Consider the following 18,464-nt stretch of genomic DNA (forward strand, 5'->3'; position numbering starts at 1 on the left):
AACACGTGGATGGGGCTGCACGCACACACAGGGAGAGAAGCCAGCACAGACAGTGGGCACACAGCAACCAGCAACAGCTTTACTGGGGTACATTTATCATCACACTGAATAGAAATTTCATCTAATATGCATGGTAGCTCTATGTCCTTATAAAATATGGTTGCAGGTAGCTCATCAGAGACTCCAGCATGTTTGCTAGGCCAGATAGAAATCACTGTTATGTCTTCTATTAAAAAAAAAATATCACTAAGCTCAGAGCACACTCATCATAATGTAATCCAGCTTTCTTAGACTTTCAGGCAGTCATTCCTCACCAAGCCTTCCCCCTTTGGTGAAGGTATGGAATAGCCCACAAAAAAGATCTAGTCACTCAAGAGCCTTCAAAGACCAGGAAACCATGACACGCTTTCATCAAGTGAAATGAATTGCCAATCACCACTAAAATTGTATAAACCTGTATTATTTCCTGCCTATCGATATCAAAAATGAGGACTTTCTAGTGTGGAAAGTGTTTTATGAATCGAACAAAAGGTTGCAGAGACTTCGCTGTAAGGTTGGCAACAGGTTACACCTTGTGTCACCGGCACACAAACACAGCCCACAACAAACGTGAGTTTGCTTTCACTCGCGTAACAGCAAAAGGTTAAAACCAAGGATGAAGGAGCACACGATCGTTAAACAAATCTCAACATTTCCTGCTACAAAAGAGAAAAAGAAGGGGGACACACTCCTTCCTTTCCCAAACCTCTATCAGCTCTAACACTGATTGACCAAAAAGAAAACCAACTTCATTCAGGTCCGCTTACTGGGTTTCACACACAGGCACGATGCTAAATTATTTGAAGAAATCTGCCAAATTTTGATACCCTAAAGGCTTTAAAGAACTCAGAAGAACTCTTTTTTTTTTTTTTTTTTTTTTTTCCCCACTTTTTCTTTTTTCAATAACTGTTGAACTTACGGTCCTGAATGTAGAGACCAAGCTTAGCCTGCTAACTTGAGATAATGTTTTGAATCCCCTTCCGAGGGCAGTCACTATGAAGGAGGTGTACGGAATTCATTTTTGAATGTTCTCTGATAGCAGTCATAAGAAAGAAGTCTAAAATGCATCTCTCATCAAGACGTATTCCCTCTAGGAGAAAAACTCTCATAGAAGCCTTTCAGAAGAATCTTGTCTAACCGGGGTTTTATGAAATCCAAAGGCTAAAGGGAAGAAGTTGAAACTTTGGGATTGTTTATATGAACTCCAGCAATTCCAGCATCCAAATGCTGGGCATAAACTAATCAAGCTAATGCTCTTCAAATGCAAGTTATCTGTCAGTTGTTCAAGAAGCAGACATGGCACTAACACCGACAAAATTATCCAAGTAATTAGTAATTAAGTAATGCTAAAAGACATGCAAAGATAATGCATCTTTCTGATTATTTAATAGTCTCCCCACCAGCATCAGAAGATGCTAGGGTTCTGTCCAGGGGAGCTCGGTTTACTGCGGTGCTTTTACCCGATAAAAATTCCTAAAATGATTTTAATAAGGTGGGTTGCAGGAAGTAAATGAGGACAAAAAAAAATAAAAATAAATAAAAAACAAAAGGCTTTGAAATCCTGACCTCACAGACCTCCAAACAGTACTCAAGATCACCATGTCTGAGGTATCCAGGAAATATAAAGGAAAGAAAATCTTTACTGTCTGACTGAAGTCCTTGCAGGCTACCAAGAATAGCCTGCTAGATGGAAAGACTCCAAAACAAAGCCGCTTTTCAAACAGAATTTTTCCCTAATTGTCTACTAATGTTACTGAACTGGTGTGTTTCATGTAGCCATGTGCTGTGCTTTTTAAAAGAACTGCTGTAAAAAGATAGCTTTTGATACAGAGCTGCTCTTTTTTTTCATTTCATGAAAAAGCCCAACTAAAAGATCACGAGTGTGATCTGACACACTACATGGATGATGCCAAGAGGTGTCCTTAAGAACACCGTATTTCTGAGCAACGTATGAAATCAGAGGGGCATAGCAAAAGAGAGGAGCAACAGAGTGAGAGCTCACATCAGGTGCACCAAAGGGACCAGTTGCAGCCTTAGAGACTCGCTTCTGCAGCCCTTCATACAGCAGTTTCCAGTGCAAGGCAGAAGAGAAATACCTAATATGAAAACCGGGCTGTCAAGATGGTCATGAAAGAGAACTCTTTCCCCATTCATAACACCACGTACACAACTGACATTCAGAAGTTGTTCAGATGCACTCCTACGCGGATTTAGCAGCCAAGGCCTAACCTTCCTCTTTTGCTCAGAGAGGCTCTTTCTCAAGACGACTTCATGTTAGGTTCCTACTGGACTTACTAGAAAGCATGGAGAACTTCATGGTGCCTCGGTTTTCCATGAAAAAGCAAGAGACACGCTAACCTGTACAGATGACATCTGCCACAGACAGTGTGAAAACACTGAGTGGTCTTCCTCACTTTCCTGAGAGGGAAACAGATGACATCCTAAAGTACAAAGGTAACCAAAGTGGGCAGCTTTGAAATGCAGAATAATGAAAAATTTATGAGAAATACAATGGATTGATGAATAAGGGAGGGGGAAGACGTTCTCTAAACTTTGAAGTATCTAAATCTTTATTTGACTGAGAGGCCTCAACTGCTCCTAGAAATTGAGCAACACCACACTGTTTACCGCTGAATATCTTCACTCATGAAAAAAAGCACATAGAACAAGTACAAGGAACAAAGTTTACTTAAAAGAAGACTAGAACAAGACCGAAAGCAGAACAGAAGGTGGATGGGATTAAAAAAAAATCAGGCAAGTCACTGAAGTGATATAACATTTATGAGTAATACTTTTATTTACCAACCAAGTAGGAAGCAAATGAACATTTGCAAAGGCAGCTATTGTAATCCAGAGTAGTGTTTGCTTATTAGCATGTATATCCTGATAGCAGGCTGCTTTATAACCTGACTTAGAGCAGCTGCCCTAACAAAACAAAAATCTGCAAGCTCAGGGAGTGGTATGTTTTAGTGCTCCCTCATGTAACAATGCAAAAGTTAAGATGATGTTCATCAGGTTGTGTGTGGAGAAAGCACGCCGTGCATACTACAGCTTTCAGGTACTCCTGGCTCCAGTTCACCCAAGGGCTTAGAGAACCAAAGGAGATGGGAGGAGAAAAAAAGCCACGCAAAAAATGCAACATTTGTCCTCCCTATTAGAAGAGCAACTATATGATCTTCCACGTTTTTATTTGAAGTACCTTTGGATTACTAAACTGTAGATGAAATTTCACCTCTGATATAAGGAATCAACACTCGCAGTACTTCCCCAACTAACAGGTAAATGGTAATCAACAAAATGTAAATAAGTGCAACAAAAATATTACCTATATGAATGCACAGAAATGATACACGAACATAATCCCAGCAGCTCTGGTCACTTTTAAGAGGACAAGCAAGCATGGAATTTTCAACATTTTTTGTTTTTCTATTTGTTTGTTTTAACATAACCAGCCCGTGTTGATAATATTAGGAGAAACATTTTTCGTGTCTCCTCTGTACAGCAGAGCCAATAAATAAATAAATAAGAACTTTTCTGCTCTGCAGTTTCCCTTTGCTATCAATAAACTATGTTCACATCCTACAAAGACAGAAAAATACCTTTCATTAGAACATTAACTTCAGAAACTCTAATTCATCTTTCCATTTGTCCAAGTAGTAACTATCTGTATTTTGTGTGCCCGTATCTGCCTTATGGCAATACAGAATTTAAGTTAAAATTTTAGAAGAGCACAAAATTGAGAAGAAATCTATATATCATGTTGTTTTAATGGTACAGTTTGGAAAAAATAAATAATAAATAAAAATTTGGGGTTTCTTAAGAGGTTTTCTTCCCTAGAAGTTGAAGCAGTTTTTCCTCTCAGAAGTGTTGTTCTCTCAAGGAGGGAGAGAAAAAGAGAAAGTGAGAAAATGTGAGAAAGATCAAGTATGAGAAAACACTGAGTGACTGAAAGATTGAGCAAGGAAGGAAGAAAAGAGGAGCTTGAGAGAGCAAGCACTAAAAAAGGATGCGAGACAGTAAGGGCATAAGCACCAGTTAGAAGAGAAAAGGAGTAAGTGAGAGTGAGGAAGACCCAGCAGATGGACACAAGCAATAAGGGTGCAAGAAACCAGAGGTGTATCAAGAGGGCAAGCAGGAGAGAGAGAATTTGCTCTCGAGTCAGGCTGTCGGGCAGATTTTGTGCGTGTCAGAGCGCAGGCGAGCCGGAGAGCGTCAGAGGGCAGCAGGAGAGAGGGAGGGAAGGAGCGCGGAAGCTGGAGATAGCAAGCCAAACTCTGAGAGGCACAGAGCGAGGGAAGAGGGGGCGGGGAGGGCTGCAGTGTGCATGTGTGCGTCTGTCTGTCTGTCACTGCAGTGATTTACTACAGGAGGGGTGGCAAAAATTCCTCCGAATGATGTTCTCCATTAAGTAACAGAGCTCTCAGAGCCAGTTAACCAACCCCGGCCTCTTCCAGGCACCCTGCTCCTGTCCACCCACTCAGCCCATTCCATTATCTTGTCAAATGTCTCAGCAGCAGCACAGTATACCAGGTCTAGGAACCGATCTGGCTGAAAAGTAACCCGATTCTCCACCCCCACACACACCCAAATGTTATATATATAAAATTATGTATTTCAGCCAACTCAGTTTCCAAGTCTGATTCACTGGTTGGTCTTACAAACAGCTGTGCCAACACAAAGCAGGTGGGAACAAGCAGCCAGAATCTGAAGAGAAGGGGAACTGCTTAAGCTGTAATTGCCTTCAAAGAACTGCTTGTTGCACACTTTGCCTTAGAATAACTCTCTCAATAATCCAACCCAAAGTGCTTCAGTGGTTGTACATATTGCAGCATGAACTTCCAATCAGTTTGCTAACGCTTATGCAGTAAAAACAACACAAACAACGCCATCATATTTAAATACTGCTCATGTCCCACAGCCCTGGTCAATGAAATGTTAAAATAAGAGTGGTGCTTTTTGTAATTTTGCTCCTTTACCTATTATTTCAAGTTTGGTACAGGTATAGTTCTTGGGAGAGCAAGGTATGATGAAAGCGGGGAGAGAATCAACGTTGCTCGTGTTTTCCTCTGAACGTGCCGTTCTTTGCTGTGCTGCCCTGCAGCACTCTCTCAGCACCGAAACTACATACCGGCCTACTGCCTTGTCTCATGCTGGAAGATGGTATTGTTCTGGATAAAAAGAGGTAATGAAATCTTTCCAAATTCCTCCCAAATTTACAAAGGTCTAGCACCAGAAGACCAGTAGCTTCAATCTTCTCCCATCGGCTTCTGTCAATTTGCTTCTCTTCTGTGTCACTACTACCGACAAGTCTGACCAGCTGAAACTGGAGCACAGATTATTTCTGGGGAAGTCACGTCGTAGAAACTTAGCCAACTTCGCCTCATGAAAGCCAACCAAACCAAAGCACACAGGAGTGTGGTTTACACAACCGGTATACGTCTGCAAGGGTAACCCGCTGTTCTCCAAACTCCTTGCTCTCAAGTGGCTGACCCACAAGATTGAGAAATCAGTCCTGCCAAATGCTGGAGTTAACCTCATAGCTCAGGTAACCGAGGTGTACTAAGAAGAAGGAGATGTTTCAATTATACAAATTGTATGAATACCATATACGTCTCTTTCTGTACGAAAAAAGTTTTGTAAATGACATAAAATCAAAGACTAAGAAGCTAGGAAATGTTTAAATTAAGGTGGGCTAGATATACAATTCTGTCTCACAGTTTGCAACACAATCTTCCACAGTCAAATGCTATTTTATTCATCAAACAGATGTACATTAGGAGGATGGCACATAGAAAACAAAGCTACACAGTAAATGGCAGCTATACAGTAAACGATACTATTTATCGAAACATTCCATCAGTGCTTTCAGAAATTGAAGGATGTTATCAAATGGGGCAAAAGACTGCAAGAGAAAAAAAAAGACAAACTCCCTTTGGGATAAAAATGAGTTTTAACTCGAATTCCCTCGAATTTCCACACAGATCCTAAGTTCCATGTGCAGACCACTATCTGGATATGCTGAGTCACTCTCCAACCTTAAGAGACTGCTTCTCTGAGTTACAAGGCACTCGGAATATAAACTCAAGTCAGATGCAACTGTAAATACTTGCATCCTGCTACTAAGGCATAAGATGCCTAAACCCCTCAGCCTCAGCTCCACCCTTTGTGTCACTGTATAACTCAGGGCAAGTCACTTTACCTTTTTTGCCTTTCATTTCCCTTGCTGAAAAGTATCTTACCTAAGCAGGTATTCACCTCCTGGTAATGAGGCAAAAACTGCTTTGTGTCTGGAAAGCAACAAGAAGTGCTATACAAAATGCCCAAAGTCACCAAACCCCCTACTGTCACCCCTAAAAAAGGTTGCCAATAAGGAAGACACAAAATAATCATTTGAAAGGGGTTTCTAGTACCAGTTCTAGTATTACTTTCCTTGTGCTTTAGATGTAGAGCTCAGTGATGTGGTTTAGTGGAGGACTTGTTAGTGTTAGGTCAGAGGTTGGACTGTGTGATCTTGGAGATCTCTTCCAACGTAGATGATTCTGTGAATTCTGAAGTCTAATCACTGAAAAACATTGCTTTCACAAGATGCTAAAAGAATCTGTTAGCACTTGCTAGACTCTGATCCATGCTCGAGATTATGAGAAAGTCACAAACCCCACACTAAGTGCAAAGTCTGGACAGCATGCAGTTATCATCAACCTATACCTAAAAACAACACCAGAAAACTACATCTGAAGAGATGCTTCTTTTCTGAGCACTACCCATTCCATACCATGACTGAAGCAAAAATCCTGTTACAACCACAATTATATTTACTGCACAATAAAGTTCAGACCTCCACTAGGACACAGAGCCAACACACTAAAAGCAAGAGAATCTTCCCATTTTTGTCGCTGGGTGCTTGACTTAATTTGGGAATTTTCATGGAAATAACTGACTCAAAGACAACTCCACGGAGGTATACATGATTACAGCGTAAGGAGAAGGACCCTAATTACAACACATGGAATACAGTGAGTACCTGTTTCCTCTAGTGTACAAATAAAAAGGCACTGTCAAGTTGGGAGCTCAGAGTTTCTAGAATATGTACAGCGAGTAACACGTAGCTTAGAAATTGTATCCTGAGCCCACTGTATGCTTACACTTCTGTCTCACCTCATATCACCGATCTCAGGTTGCTTTACGAACAAAATTTTCCTCAGACATACAAAGATTAAGATTAAAAAAATAGTAGTAATGCTGAGAAAGAGCGAAAGCAAAGCACATGAAGAATCCTGTATCAGAAGATACCAAGGGCAAAGTTTTCACATATGGAAGTCTAAAGGTTAAACTCTTCAACTTATATCCAAGCTCTTGTGTTGAAATAATTGCATGTTCTCACATCTCGATGAAGTTTAGTAAGAACTAGAAGACTCAACATCTTACAAAAAGAGAGCGAGGCCAATAGCATGACAAAACACCATTTCAGGTATGTGTGCCTAGGAGGACACTTTCAAAGAAAAAAAAAGTTATCATAAAGATACCTAAAATGATGAGTGGCATAGAGAAGGTCAATTGAGTCCACTCCCTTTCATAAGAGATTTTAGAAATACACACTAAAAGGGAACAAATGTAAACTAAGGACAAGGAAATCATTTTCACAGTGGAAAAAAAATTGCTAATTTCAAGCAAAACATTTTCCTGATGTAAAAAATTCATTAAGAAAGAAAAAGAAAAGATTGTGATTTTTTTTTTTGTTAGAATTCAAAATAATCTTTATTACATTGGACCGCGTGAAGATATATATATATACAGACCAAGAGCTCGTAAGTTTTAGAATGCAAGTCTTCTATCAACTTCTCACTACTAGGAAAATGTTTAGTAACAGGGATTATTCCAATTTAGATTCTCCTTGTTCTCCTTAGATGCTTCTTAAATAAGAATCTAGGAAGTTTGAGATTTTTTTCCTTCTATCCAGTACTAAATTAAAGTCCCACACTCTACAAACAGTCTGCATGCACACAAATCAGACAAAAATCATAGATCACTGATCATCCTGATGTTGCTAAAGGCAAAGCACCACGTGGATACAGTGCCAGAGTTTCAGAAGACCTCTTAAAAATGGGAGTTTATCACATACATACTAGCTTTTCCTCCAGATACGAAACATGGAGATCAATATTCCCTTGTATGACTGTATACACTTTACCTTTTTATTTCAACCCCATTGGAACAGTAGCTAAGCTGAAACAAACACTTTAAAATAGCTCAGCTCACTTAGAGAAAAAATATTTCTGCAAATTACGCAGCACAGAGAGTGATTTCCAAACACAATGCTTGAACCTTGTGAACTAAATGTTAAACTTATTTTTCCATGTCTTGAAATAACTGGATGCTCGCTAAGAACATCTAGCAGAGAGCCAGAATGCCATAACTGCCCTCACTCAGGTACACAACTACTTCCTTGCATTATAACCGGGATGGGGAGTGGGTTGGACTTATACTTTATAACAGAAAACCTTTGACAAACACAGCTCCGACTTGCATACAGATGTCAGTAAGTTCTCCTTCCTTTATGAATTTCTTATAACTCACAAATATTTCAGCAAAATTCTTTAGTTCAGTTTGCTGCAAGAGTGGTAGTATGCAAATCGCCTTAAGGAAAGGGGCACTAGACATTACTTTCAAACACAGAGTTAGAAATTGCCTCCAAATCTAATGACTGCTTATATGAAAAAAAAAAAAAAAGAAGAAAAAAGAAAAAAAAAAAGCATTGCAGAAGTCTTTATTGCATGAAGCAAAGCTGGTCTTGGTTTAAGCATGGAAACAAGTTTTCAACGTTACCATTAACCACTAAGGTAAAGCAGCTAAGTATTTCTATTCCAACAACGTTTCCACATGTGTAACTATTTCTCAGGGTTTCACACTAGGCCTATGGAGTTATACAATGACCATGCTGTGAACATGACTGGCTGATTTAACTCCACAGAGATATGTAAATGAGTGTTTTGATGGGCAAAAAGACTGAAAGTAGAGTCATATGGACACTGTGAACTGCAAGTCATGACTGCACACTGTGTCAAAGACACAGGTGAAAATATCACTTAACAAACCCTACAAAGCCAGGAGAGAAATCCTCTTGTAAGGACATCAGATATTGTTAATGATTTCCACTCACACCTCCACATTATTAAACGTTCGCCCTTCTATCATTAAACTTTTGTACAACAGCTGACTAACAAATTACAACCACTCCCAGCCTCTTATTCACCTGAAGGAAAAGCGAACAAACCACAAGTGCACACCTTTGCACAGCGCCATAACAACATGCTGCACAAGAGAGCATTAGGAATGAAGGGGTACGCATCTCAAAGTCATTACATCAAATTAAGAAAGAAATAATATTTACTTCACGTTGTACAGTGCATAAAATGGAAATCAGATCCCAGCTAAGGTCTCCAAGTAGTCCTACGCAAGACCAAACAACTTTTAACTATGATACAACCTTCAACTATAATTTTTAACACAGTATCACATAGACTTTTTCCACTCAGCCTTCAACATAAATGAATCATTTATGATGCTGTCTCTAGTAGACATAGTTCACAGAAGACATTAATTCACTTAGAAACTAAGCTTGTAAGATGCAGGCTATATTAAAAATAATAAACCATCGGGGAAAGTTTGAGGAGACGTGAGGGTCAATCAGTGTGAAGCTGTAGTAACTGCAGAGTTACCTGACCCCTCCTAGTGCTTCTGATCTGGGGGCAAGAAAAATGCAGTTTAAGTTTGGAGCCTCAGCACACGCGGAACTTGACTTGAGCAAAAATGTGATTTTGGTGGGAAGACACGGACAGATATACCATCACGCTGATGTTCAACACTTGCAGGCCTGCTCAAGGCCTGCCATAAAAATCTCAGCTTCTGAAGGCACACGATGACATTGACAGGAAAGTCACCCTAAAAACTGGAACACCGCATTCTAAACTGAGCGTCTGATCAGAGTGCAAAAATATATATTCAGCTGTGTTATTTCACAAGTATGATCCAGTATTTCTCGGACTTATGAGTAACTTCTACAGAAAGGGAAACTGCCGAGATCTTCAAGCAACAATCACCTCTTGTAACATTAACAAAGACATCAATAGATCTCAAACACTAACTTGCAATTTTTGGCATACCAGTAAATTAATGCCTGCTTATCCACAAATTAGAAAAAAAAAAAAAGAAAGAATAACAGGAAAGAAACCAAAATCAGACATGCTCAAGGAGAGCTCATTGAGCTTTCCATATTAACTGGATTTTGCAAGAGTATATTAAAATTTTATCTGTCTATAATCAAACACATACCCTAGATGTATTTCATTTATACGTCCTGTAAAACTGTGTGTGTATATATATGGTTATGTATTTCTAAGTACCCAAAAGAGCTGCAACTACACCTGGACGGACTGACCAGAAGTCAGCGTAAGGAAATCCACAGTGCTCAGGGAAACAAAGATCTGAGTAAGCAGTGACACTTTAACTTCCCTACCTGACAGGACTCTTCTTCTTCTTACCCCTTCCTTCAGTTTAAGCTGTTCCCTCTGTAAAGCAAGTGGATGAGCTGTGCTGTGCTCCGGCTGGCTCCTCAGCACCACATCCACTGGCAAAGCACATGAGAAGCTGTTAGTAATTTACGCAGCTCACAGTGACACCGCCGAGGATTTGAGCGCATCGAGGTAAACAGGATTTCAAATGCACAAAAATGCTAGCTGCATGTGTTCGAAGCCAGGAAGCAAAAAAACTGATGAACAATAGGTTCTTGGGTCACTAGGATTTAAAACTTTTGCTGGCACCTTGGATTTAATCACGAAAATACGTTTAACGATGGTTGTGCCAACCAGCCATTCTACTAGCTTGGTTTTTTGAGTAACTCAAAATTCACTCTGAGTTTTTTCAACTCTGTTTTGAAAGAATAACTCTGCCATCAGAAAGCAATTTGTACACGTCCATTGCTCTCTTATTTCACTGTCCAAACAGTTATTGAAGAGAAAGAGGAAACTACTCAACATGTAGACGTATTACTGCTTTATTAACCTTTCCTTTAACTGACTCAAATCACAGTTTGTCTTTATTTGTTTCTGGGAAAAAGAAAAAAGAAAACCGGAAAGCTTTGGAACTTTATGTAATACCTAAATTGAAAGCTTGGTTTCTCACAGCTGGAACAAACAGTGGCACTTAGCTGAGCTGATTTCACTTTCATTTACAGTTTCACTTTCAGGTACTTAGGGCTACAGATCCTAGAAACTTTGAAAGGAGTAAGTTTCCGAATAAGTGCTAGCTTATGCTATTTTAATTACTGAAGCGTTTTCACTGCTTTCAAACTTAAGAAATGCTAAAATCGGAGAAGAAATTAAACTGATCATGTCTGCAACACAAGCTAACTGAAATAGCCACTGCCCAGACTTCAGAGGCTCCAGGGTATTCATACTGCAGGGACTTGGGCTAAGCTGACTGGGAACTGTCTGCTGCAGCTGCCTGGCCCTTCAGTTGGTGCTCTCCTGTAAATCACAGGGACAGGACACTTGGGAATGAATGAGGATGTGATAACATCACTGTGCTTCATGTTGGGGCTCCCCACCTCCGTCCTTATCAACAGGGACGAAGGGAAGGGAAGGGAAGGGAAGGGAAGGGAAGGGAAGGGAAGGGAAGGGAAGGGAAGGGAAGGGAAGGGAAGGGAAGGGAAGGGAAGGGAAGGGAAGGGAAGGGAAGGGAAGGGAAGGGAAGGGAAGGGAAGGGAAGGGAAGGGAAGGGAAGGGAAGGGAAGGGAAGGGAAGGGAAGGGAAGGGAAGGGAAGGGAAGGGAAGGGAAGGGAAGGGAAGGGAAGGGAAGGGAAGGGAAGGGAAGGGAAGGGAAGGGAAGGGAAGGGAAGGGAAGGGAAGGGAAGGGAAGGGAAGGGAAGGGAAGGGAAGGGAAGGGAAGGGAAGGGAAGGGAAGGGAAGGGAAGGGAAGGGAAGGGAAGGGAAGGGAAGGGAAGGGAAGGGAAGGGAAGGGAAGGGAAGGGAAGGGAAGGGAAGGGAAGGGAAGGGAAGGGAAGGGAAGGGAAGGGAAGGGAAGGGAAGGGAAGGGAAGGGAAGGGAAGGGAAGGGAAGGGAAGGGAAGGGAAGGGAAGGGAAGGGAAGGGAAGGGAAGGGAAGGGAAGGGAAGGGAAGGGAAGGGAAGGGAAGGGAAGGGAAGGGAAGGGAAGGAGCTGATTTTGTGATCCATGCTCTCAGGCAAGCAAGCCATAATTAAGCACCTACAGATATTGGACCAGACTCATAAAAATATGAGTACTAGAGGAAATGGAGCTAAAGTTCTAGTAAAGCTGGGGTATATATGCACTAAAGTAAAAAAGAATACATTTGTACTGGCAAAAGCAATTGAGCTATTTTTTAATATATGCTTAGATAAAACAGAAATGAAACCAGAATTTTATCTCCCTTCCACATAAAGGAAAAAGATTAATCTATGGGTATCAAACTGTTACGAGCAACTAATGATTAGGTCACTGCAATTCTATGGGTATATTGTGTCACCTCCAAGAGAGGGTACTATGTAACTGTACATACAGAATGTGTCTTTCTAGAAGGAACAATTGTTTCTAGTTATCACAAAGGTGGTGGGGTTTTTTCACAGTGTTTTTAAACTTCAGTAGACTATAGCTCCCACAACTTTCCTCTTGAAGGATCCAGAGGTGAGAAAGGAGAGTATTCCTCTTTGCAAAGCCTTGTTGACTTTTTCCCCCAGTCTTAAGTTTACAAGAAAAACATTTGCTCAGAAAGGCTTTTGTATTATTTCGGTCTTAGAGCAAAAAAAGAAGTCTGACTAATCAGACTTGAGTCTGATTAGCAGAAAAGTTATTACACATTTAAAAAAAAAAAAGTTCCTTAAACTCTTACTGAAAAAGGAAAAGAGATGGAATTGTAAAGTAACTTAACAAATAATCTATTGTATTCAGTTATGAAGACAAAAGTAGCAGTTCTCTGTAAATAATCCTATTCTACAACAACAGGATCTATTTACAAAAGGATTTCAGAAGTTATACAAGTCTCCCATGCTCCCATAAAACAAAGATACCAGGAAAGATTTTGACTTCACTTTGGGAAGTAGTTGTCCAAATGGTATCAAAAATTACTACAGGAAGACTAAATATATACCAGTCTTCAATTCCTTCTCAAGAACATGAGTTGTAACAGCAACTTATAGTCCTGTAGCCAGGGTTAAAGCCACCTGAAATAAAGAGGTTTTAAGAGGAACACTGAAGAGAGGTTTTAATTATAGCAAGAAAATTGCTTCTTTGGAAAGAGTCACTACCCTTTTTCAGTTCAGGTAAAACCATCAAAGAGCATCATAGCAAATAAAGGTACAGTTTTCCATGAGTTGTATTAACTGGTCTTCTTGCACACTGCCGCACGAGCAGGTGGTACAGCTTCATACACGTTAGCATAACCTAATGGGAAGGGACTTTTTCACGTTATATTTTAAGGTGTTGACTAACTCATTTGAGCTAAAATAACAAAAATCTCACGGTAAGGTCATTAAGGCAAAGCCTAACCAAACAGTTAGGCCAAACACGTTTCTTTACAAGGTCCTATTGGAATTAAGAGTTTTAAAATGCAACATACATGTTAGGAAGGATGTCCTAGTTAAATGTTACTTTAAAAGCTTAGACGAGAGACAGTTTTTACTTGACTCCAGTCATGTTTTTCTACTTTGTGTAAACCATCTACCAGTGTTAGAAAGTCATTTATGGCCATCATGTGTTAATTCCTAGCCCACACAAAACCCGCACACTTTAAAAATTGATAAATTCCTGATTACTACATCCTTATTTTACACAAGTGTGGGAATGCTACCCATAAATTGACACTGAGACAGAGAACGCTTGGCTGCTATTAGGTAAAATTATCCTTGGTGCTGCTTCTCTGTAACTGTCCAGCATGGGGGAGGGGATTCCAATGGCGCGTCCTAAACCCACCTGAGCATTGATTCGGGAACCGATCACGGAGCAGACTTCCTTACCCCTTTGCCTGGAGACAATATTAAACTACTGTAATGTATAAATATGTACGCAACCATTTCAGAGAAGGAATTGCCCTCTTTCTGTGATTTAAGAAGTCCGTGTGCCCTATATTCAATTTTGAACAAGTTATTCAGTCCACTGAAAAAAAAAATAAATCAACATTTCAACTCAATAAGCCTCACAAACTTTGACACAATTTTTAATTCACAAAATAAAGGTAAATTTATCACATGCGTTCTACTTCAGACTGCAAATAAAACGGCTCTGGTTCCAAATACTTCATATAAGCCAAAAGCATTAAGCATAGCCTACAAGAATAGTCTATATAGATACACACATATAGAGTTCACTAAAAATATAGAGATGGTAGCTAGCAAATACTAGCTCAAATTCAGATTTTTTTTCAGTGTTATTATTTTAATTCTATAAAGTATAATTAATTTTCCAAAAATATCCAACCTACGGAGGTTGGGAGTAGTACGGAAAAAGAGAAATGAGTTTTGCCAAAACTTCTTTGGGCTACACTAATCCAAGGAGGTAAGTTGGATTCTGCTCAGTTACTCGCAGATAACTAAGTACCACCACGAACAACGCGTTTACTTATTCGTCACCAGGCATCATCGACGTATTCTTCAGTTTCACCAATCCAATTATAAAACAAGTTGTTAACTTGTCCTTAGACAGGTCCCTACAACGCCACTGTGCCCATGTAGAAGCGACTGTGTGTACCTACTGGCCAAAGCCACCGCGCTCTCCCCGGGATTAAAACAGTAGGTTGTCAAAACCACGCTTGTCGATTTATTTTGCAGCCAGATATTCTGCCTTTGTTAATTTTACAGAACAATGAATGTTTATTTCCCCCAATGACCGCGGAGCAATGGGAGAACTAAGTCACAGCAGCCACCCAGGCACACCATCAAAGAACCCCCTTAACACAGCCCTTGGACGGGCTAAACCCGACAACTTCAAAGCTGCCCACGCCTCCAAAACGCAAAACCCCACAATTTCCCCATTCCACATGACGGGGGGCTCCCAATCGTGCCTTCTGCTGCCGCGGGCGGCGCCAGGGCAAGCCTCGGGTGGGCTCCCCTTAACCCTGGCAGCCCCCCCAGCCGCCTGCTCAGCCCGGGCTCCCCTCCCTCCCTCTCCGTGCCCCCCCGGCGGGGTGACAGCCCCCGGGGGCAGGCTCGCAGCCCTCCCGCAGCCGCTGCGGCCCCGGGGGGAGCCCCCCGCAGCCGGGGCCACAACAGGTGCCTGCCCAGCTGATGGCCCGGCTCCGCCGCCCGCCCCCCGCAGGGCGTTGCGCAGCGGGGCCGGGGGGATGGCGGCGAGCTCCTTCCCTCCCTCCCTCCCTCCTTTCCTCCTTCCCTCCTTCCTTCCCTCCCTATCCCTGGCCGCGGCGGGGAGAGGCCGCGGGCCCTGCCGGCTCCGCCGCCTCCTCCTCCTCCTCCTCGTCCTCCGCGCCTAAGATGGCAGCGGGGCTGCCCCCCGCCCCGCGCTGCGCCCCCCTCGGCCGGGCCGTGCCGAGCTGAGCCGAGCCGAGCCGAGCCGAGCCGGGAGGCGGCCCCAGCTGCCGGCTGCGGGCTTACCCGTGCGGGGGGCGGCGGGCCCCGCGCTCCGTGCGCGGCTCCTCCCGCTCGGTCGAGGCCTCTCTCCCCGCAGCGCCCGGTGCAGCGGTAGCAGCAGTGGCGGTGGTGGTGGCGGTGGTGGCGGTGGCGGCGCCTCCCTGTCGGTCCGCAGCCCGGCCGCCCCGCCGCGCTCGGGCCCTGCGCGGCTGGGGGCACACGGCAGGCAGCGTCCCGCGGCCGGGGCTGCCCGCTGCGAGCCTTCCTCCAGGCAGCAGGAGCAGCAGGAGGAGGAGGAGGAGGAGGAAGGGGGGAGCCCGGCCCGGCCCGGCCCGGCGGGCGGATCCGCGGCGCTGCCCGGCCGGGCTGGGTTTTCTATCGCTCACAAAATGGCGCGCGTTCCAAACCTGCGCAGCGCCCGGCGGCGGCGGCGGCGGCAGCGGCGGGGCCCGGCCTCGCCTCGGAGCGGAGCGGGAGCGGAGCGGGGCAGAGCGGAGCGGAGCGGCTCGGCGGCGGCGGCCTGAGCCCCGGCCAGGCAGCGCGGGGACAGCGGCGGGCGGGGGAGGAGGAGGAGGAGGAGGAGGAGGAGGAGGAGGAGGAGGAGGAGGAGGGGTGGGGGGGAAGCGCAGCGCCGTACCGAGCCCCCGGGAACTCCTCGCTCCCTCCCTCCCTCCCTCCCCCGCCTGCCAGCCGCTACCTCCTCCCCCTCGCTGCCTGCCCGCTCCTCCTCCTCCTCCTCCTCCTCCTCGCGAACCGGCGCCGCAGCCCCAGCCCCAGCCCCAGCCCCAGCCCCGTGCCCACCCCGGGGGGCTCCGCTGCTCGCCTGACGGCGGGGAAGAGAGGGGCGGATGGCGACACGCGCACGATTTATCTCCCCAATTTTTTTTATTATTATTTTTTGGCAAGGTGCGAAAGGAAAAGGGAAGCTAATAACAATAATAATAATGATAATAAAATTATCACACAAGCGATTCAGGCGGGAAGGTTTTTTTATTATTTTTGAAAAAAGCTTTTTTTGAAAAAAAAAAAAAAAAAAAGCTAACTGACAAAATGGCGGCGGGGGCGAGCCCGTTGCCGGGGCAACTGTCAATCACGCGGCGCACCCCGCCCGGGCGGGAGACGGCGCTGACGTGGGGAGGGAGGGGAAGGGGGAAGGGGCGGGGCCCGCCGTCGCCATGGCGACCGCTGCCGCCCCGCCCCCCGGCGGGTGACGCTGCCGGCCGGGATGGCCCCGGCGCGCCTGGGGGAGGGGCGGGGCGCGAGGCCGGTAACGGCTCTCGGGGGAGGGGAGGCGGGGGGTGAGGCGGCGCCTTCCCCGTCCTGAAGGGGGCGCCGGGCGGGCAGGGCTCCCTCACGGCCCCCGAAATCAAGGTTTTCTGCCCCAAAATGAGCCCCCGAAAGTTGCCTGGCGCGGCGTGCCGTGGGTGTGCTCCGTGAGGGCAGCCCGCACAACCAGCCCGAACCTTCGCCGGGGCTTCTTTACGCGCTGTTGGGTTTCGTTTCGTTTCATAAACGCCCGCCAGGGTCAAAAAGTAGAATACGGCCTTTATCTCGTATTTTAATTCCATCCTGTGATATTTTAATCGTTTTAGTTCACGGCCAGCCTCCTTGAGGAAAATAGGCCACATTACCAACACCTGTTCCATCAGCGTTTTCTCCTCTTCTAGATTCTTTCAGCTTAAAAGGTGAAATTAAACGCCCAAAGGTGGGGAATCAGGTACAGCACCAACCAAAGTCCCTCAAAAACCTAATCACCGCTTTACAAACACAGTATCACAAGCAGTTTGGCCAAACTAGAAGTTTGTTGCTGCTGAAAATAGCAGCCCGCTGCCTCTCCACTTCCAGCCATTCAGTCCTCCTGCCGCTTTTTACATCAGAAACAAACTAATTCAAGCACCTAGCCACACAATAAATAAAAAGTAAATAAATTTTTATGACTAGGATAAACGCGGATACCGAGGAGATCTGGAAGTGTGGCAGTGTGAATTGAGAAACCACCCCACTCAGTAACAGCACAGCCTTGGGTTGGATTAAACCACCCATGAAATTGCACCTTAAAGCCATGGAAGGTGTTAAACAATCATTTCTCATCCCCCTCTTCCCCCCAGAAATTGAGAGGTTGCTTTGAGCCACTTTTGACACTTCTCCCTCTGCCTTAGCGTGCGATCAGAACACAGCTCTTAGCCCAAGTAGAGGAAAGCCAACACCCACGTTCTGTGGGGTAACAAAGGTGCAGAATCACCTGCTTCTACCCAAGGACTCCCACATCAGCATCATCAGGTTTTGGCCTAAGATGCGTGCACACACGATACGTTACACTAAAATGCACACGCTATACATGCACACACTATATTTTACACTAAAACCTCTTTGCCATTCTGTGTGAATGGTAACGTGCTGTGGCAGAGTAATTTCTCTGTTGCTCACCACAGGTAACTATGAATCTCACAGAAACTTCTTATACCAGTTACTGTATTACAGTATGCTACAGTATGTACCTTTTTTGGTGGTGGTGGTGTAATTTTCATGTGTTTGGTTTTTGTTTGTCTGTTTGTTTGTTTGTTTGTTTGTTTTCTGACACTTAAAAATATTACCATGTTCTCATGCATGTGTGCACTTGTGCTCAATAGTCCTCTACTTTTATTTTGCTTGTTGTACCCAAGCTTACTGAGATGGGAATGTAACAGCTTGGGCGAAGATAAAATGTCCTTTAAAAGGTGATGACCATTTTTTTCAAATCTAATTCTTTCTACTTTGTTCCACATAATAATGAGTTATCACATCTTTTTTTCTTTTTTTCTTTTTTCTTTAGGAAAGAATGGACTGTCAAGAGG

General features: G+C 43.9%; 1 protein-coding gene across 3 annotated transcripts in view; it reads right to left on the reverse strand.

Annotated features, from left to right (window-relative positions):
• The window catches only part of DYRK1A (dual specificity tyrosine phosphorylation regulated kinase 1A), a 91,466-nt gene extending 75,293 nt beyond the window's left edge, over positions 1-16,173 (reverse strand). For 2 of the 3 annotated variants that reach the window (XM_084528864.1, XM_084528862.1), the window contains exon 1: positions 15,655-15,794. The gene's annotated coding sequence lies outside the window, so the exon portion shown is untranslated. Of the gene's footprint in view, positions 1-15,654; positions 15,795-16,037 lie in introns of those variants that run through there. The other variant, XM_084528865.1, reaches the window with a different exon arrangement.
• Between the last annotated feature and the right edge of the window lie 2,291 nt (positions 16,174-18,464).

Source organism: Aythya ferina, assembly GCF_964211825.1.
Source record: "Aythya ferina genome assembly, chromosome: 1".
Lineage (NCBI taxonomy): Eukaryota > Metazoa > Chordata > Aves > Anseriformes > Anatidae > Aythya > Aythya ferina.